Here is a 5155-nt window from a genome sequence, read left to right on the forward strand (position 1 = left end):
TAAATGTTACAAAGTGTTTAACATACATTCTAGCAAACAATAGAATACTTGCACAGTAATGGTGACAACAGTAAGAAGTGATTGAAGCAGTGTTATGTGGTAGCAGCAGCAATGGTGGAAGGAGAAAAGCTTGTCATATCATTAACTATGATACATACTGTAATTACAGAACAATCTAGATTTTCATCACAGTTGCACTATATAAGATAACTCTTATTTTGAATATTTCAGGGATGTCATTTGACTAAAGTAAACTGTGTGTTTAAAAGGCACTGTAGGTGTTTTTGGTATCCTGGTCTGTTGACCATGTCTCACTATAAACTTATCGCTTTTCTGATTCATAAGAAAGAATTCTCTGCCATACCCTGTTAGCAAAACAGTTTCCAAAAGAAATAAGAAATAAGTAAAATATGCATTATCTCATGTAAGAGATATAAGGATGAATAAAATATAGTCCCTACTATCAAAAGAAGTTCAATCCATAGAGTATAGTGTGATAAAGAATTACAGATACAAAGGAAAATCACAAATCAATATGTGTGTTAAAAGAGAAACACAAAATGCAACAGAGTTAAAAGGAGAAAAATAGACTTATTTGGTGGAATCAAGAAAGAATGAAGGGGTAGAATGTGGAGTGCATTTTGAAAGCTTGAACAAGGAAAAAGAAATAACACGCTGGGAGACAAACCTCTGTGGGTCTCTCTCTGACTTTTCTCTGTGTCTCTTGGATACCGGTTGCTTTTGTTCCAGACCATCCCTGTAGCTCAGACGGTAAAGAATCTGCCTGCAATGCAGGAGACCCGGGTTCAAGTCCCAGGTTGGGAAGATCCCCTGGAGAAGGGAATGGCAGCCCACTCCAGTTTTCTTGCCTGGAGAATCCCATGGAGTCCGGTGGGCTACAGTCCACGGGCTCACAAGGAGTCAGACACGACTGAGTGACTAACTGCTGCCTCTATTGTCTCTAAGAGGTAAGTATGCGAATAACGTTGAGGGACACAGTGTCTCCTGTGGGGCAGAAGACAGCTCTGTTTGCTTCCCAATAAAATAAAGATAATGTCTCCCACTGTGGCAAAGTGCAGACAGGTTTGCTTTCCGCACATTACAAAAGATTTGGGTGTCCAAGACTTAGCGTTCCTCAGGTATAGTGCAAATCTACTGTGTATGCAGGTAATACACACTTAATAGTAAATAGAAAATTATTATTAGAAGATTAATCAACCTAAATCTTGTAACATACAAGGTTATATCTGATGTAAGAACAAATGGGGATGTAAAGAATGTGTTATCATCTAGTAAATCAATGTATAAACTTCAAGTTGCATTATTTTCTTTCTATATTCTAATTACTTGACCTTAAGCTATTTTTAATAACAGTGAAAAATAAATATACTTTGAAGGTATAATTTCATATACTAAAAGTCTCTTTTCAAATTATATTTGCTTATAAAACAAATTGATAAGCTATCATTTTTGCACAAGGTAAAACAAATATTTATTTGGTCAAACAAACTATATATATGTATGTGTATATATATATATATATAGAGAGAGAGAGAGACAGAGAGAGAGAGAATTTGCTAAAACAACATATATATATACACACACACACACACACACACACACACACACACACACAATATGTGTGTGTGTGTATTATAACCAAACAGTAATTTAACCTTAGTTAATATTTAATTGTGTTCTGAATCTAAAGTCAAAGTTCTTTAGAACTAACAGAGATGGATGACAGACATTGCAATTTAACAATATCAAAGGGGCGCCTTGGTAGAATTCCAACAAGGAAGGTGGGAGGGAGGAATGAATGGAATGAAAGGAGGGGAAGTCTTTGACAGTCTGTCTCCCCCAGTCTACATAGTTCCCTGAGCAGTTAGTCACTAGAGGAAGCTGTCAGACACATTGACATCTCATTCTTAAGAAGACATGAGAAAATAGTAACAAAGGCATTATTGCCAGCAGCTGCCAAAGTTTTTATTTCCCAAGATATCTTAATCACACTCTCTTTTAATGATCAGTGCTTTTATTCTCAGTCTTTTTTAAACCACAGTTATTCAGCATGACTCTGAGACTCTGTGTCCGTGGTAGTCTGGGGGAAACTTAAAGGATCCTTTTTGCGTTGCCTGGTAAGCCGTTTAGCCAGGAGTCACAAAACTCAAGTAATGATCATAACAATCTGTACCTGCAGTCTCCAATTTCCTCAGCAGTAAGTGACCTTTTCATTTTCTAATCTTCAAAACTAAGATCATGAGGCACTTCAAGATGGCTGTATAGAAAGATCCTGAATTCACCTCCTTTCACAGATACAACAAATATAGTTATGCATGAAACAAATCCCTCTGGGGAAAAAAAAACAAACAAATTGAGCATCTAGCACTTGCTATAAAATTAAAGATAAAAGGGCCACATGGACATGTGTAGGAGAGGCAGAGACACACATTTATCAACTCCCTCCCCCCAACCCCAGAGTAGCAACTCACAATCTTGAGGGATGTCAAAAATAAACAAATATGTACATACATAAAATGGAGCTTCTCACACACCACCCACCTGAATCCCTGGGCCCTGCACCTGAGAGGTGAGCCCTCAAAGTGTCTGGCTTTGAAAACCAATGGGTCTGCTGTTCAGAAGAAACATAAGGTTATCAAGAACAAAGATTTTGCATTTAAAGGGCGCTCATAGAGGCCCGCTTGCCCTGGGACCCAGTATAAAAAAGAGCAGTTTGAAAGGAGCCTAGACTTTATGTGAAGGAGAGTCACTTACTAACAAAGCATCTGCCAGAGGGTCAGAAATCTCCTGGATCGCTCTCTGGAAACAGAACACTGACAGATGCCATTAGTATGGGCTCCCTCAGCATTGCTGGCACTGAGGCTGGCGGAAGCCATCTTTTCCTTCTCACTCTGACTTGATACCAGCGGTGAGCAAACATCCCCTGTCCCCTGCCCACACCACTTGCACCTGATGCTGATAGATGCAGAAGAAGGTCAGTCTGCCCCCACCATGCCACCAGAACCAGTGCAAAGAGACTTGACCTGCCCCATGCCACTCCCAAAACCCTGTCAAACCCAACAGGACCACACAGGGGACGCACTTTAAGCACCATGCTCAGGTCAATAGCAGGAGTAAGATCCTGGACCCCATGGGGCTGAAATAAGTGGAGAGATAGTTTGAGAGACAACCAAAACCATGGCACAGATAAGCAATAAAGCTCATCTCCTACAAAGGGCTACCCCTCCAAGACAGGGAAAGAGGATTGGAGGACTGTTTTCCATAATAAATACACACACACACACACACACACACACAAACCACAGAGAGTCAAACAAAATAGGAAAACAGAAGAAAATGTCCCAAATGAAGAAATAAGACCGCAGGGGAAAAGAAATAATGAAATGGATATGAATAATTTACCTGATAAGGACTTCAAAATGTTGGTCATAATGCTCATGGAATCAAGGAGAATAAAGGAGGGATACAATGAGAAATTCAACAAAGAAATAGAAAATATAAGAAAGTTCCAAACAAAACTCACAGAGTTAAAGGATACAATAACTGAACTGAAAAATACACTAAAAGACATTTATAGCAAACTAGATAATGCAGAATCATGGATCAGCCACTTGGAAGACAAGGTAGTGGATATCACCCAGATAGAACAGCAAAAAGAAAAAAAGGATTTCTTAAAAGCAAGGGCAGTTTAAGAGAGCTTTGGGACATCAAGTATACTAACCTCATTATAAGGGTCCTAGGAGGAGAAGAGAGAGACAAAGGGGGAGAAGATATATTTGAAGAAATAATGGCTGAAAAATTCTATAACCTCAGGAAAGAAACATAGACATTCAGGTCCAGGAAACAGAGTGTGTTCCACACAAGAAAAACCCCAAGACATCCACATCAAAGCCCATTATCATTAAGATGTCAAATTTTAAAAATAAGGAGAGAATCTTAAAAGAACCAAAAGAAAAACAACTAGTTGTGTTCAAAGGAACCCCCATAAAATCATCTCCTGATTCTTCAGCTGCAACTTTGCAGGACTGGCATGATAAATTCAAAATGTTGAAAGGAGAAAATTTCCAACAAGGAATACTCTACCTGGCAAGATTATCACTCAGATTTGAAGGGGAGATAAAAGAGCTTCCCAGATATCAAAAGCTTAAGGAGTTAATCTCCACCCAATCAGCCTTATACGAAATTTTAAGGGGATTTCTTTTCAGCTGAAAAGGCCATATCTAGAAATAAGAAGATATGTAAAATAAAAACCTTCACTGTGAAAGGCAAATATATAGTAGACATAGTGGTACAACCACGTTAAACACTACTTATGAAGGATAAAAGTAGTAAAATCGACTACAACTATAATAATTAGCTATGTTGCTGTTTATTCACTAAGTCATATCTGACTTTTTTTGACCCCATGGACTGTAGCCTGCCAGGCTCCTCTGTCCATGCGATTCTCCAGGCAAGAATACTGGAGTGGATTGCCATTTCCTTCTCCAGGGGATCTTCCCAACCCAGGGATTAAACTCAAGTCTCCTGCATTGGCAGGTGGATTATTTATCATTGAGCCAGCAGGGTGTGTGTGCTCAGCCATCAGGAAAGCCATAATAATTAAGGAACACAGAAAATATGACATCAAAAAATAAAATGAGAGAGTAAAAATGAAGATCAAGATAAAATTTTGTTCATTTTAGGTGATTTTAATATGCCATTTCCTGTACCTGGAATATTCTTTTTCAGAGAGCCCATATCAGAGAGGTCTTGCTAATCCCGAGTATAACCCCCAGCATCTGAACTGTCAGTTTAGCTTTCCCTCTTCCCATTTACCTGTTTTACTTTTCTCTATGGTTCTTACATCATTGGACAGACATTTATTCATGTCCTTATCCATTTAATGCCTATCATCTAACTCCACAAAAGAGAGTAAATCATGATATCATGGATTTTATTTCAAACCCAAGAGCAGTGCCAGGCACAGGGATAGCCAGAAAGAGTTTATTGAAAATAAATTAGGAATGAATATATACTATAAGCAAGATTTAAGGGAATGGGTAGCCATTCCATTCTCCAGGGCATCTTCTCCACCTAGAGATCAAATCTGGGTCTCCTGCCTTGCAGGCAGATTCTTTACCATCTAAGCCACCAG

The sequence above is a fragment of the Dama dama genome, chromosome 31 (genome assembly GCF_033118175.1).
Source record: "Dama dama isolate Ldn47 chromosome 31, ASM3311817v1, whole genome shotgun sequence".
NCBI classification, from domain to species: domain Eukaryota; kingdom Metazoa; phylum Chordata; class Mammalia; order Artiodactyla; family Cervidae; genus Dama; species Dama dama.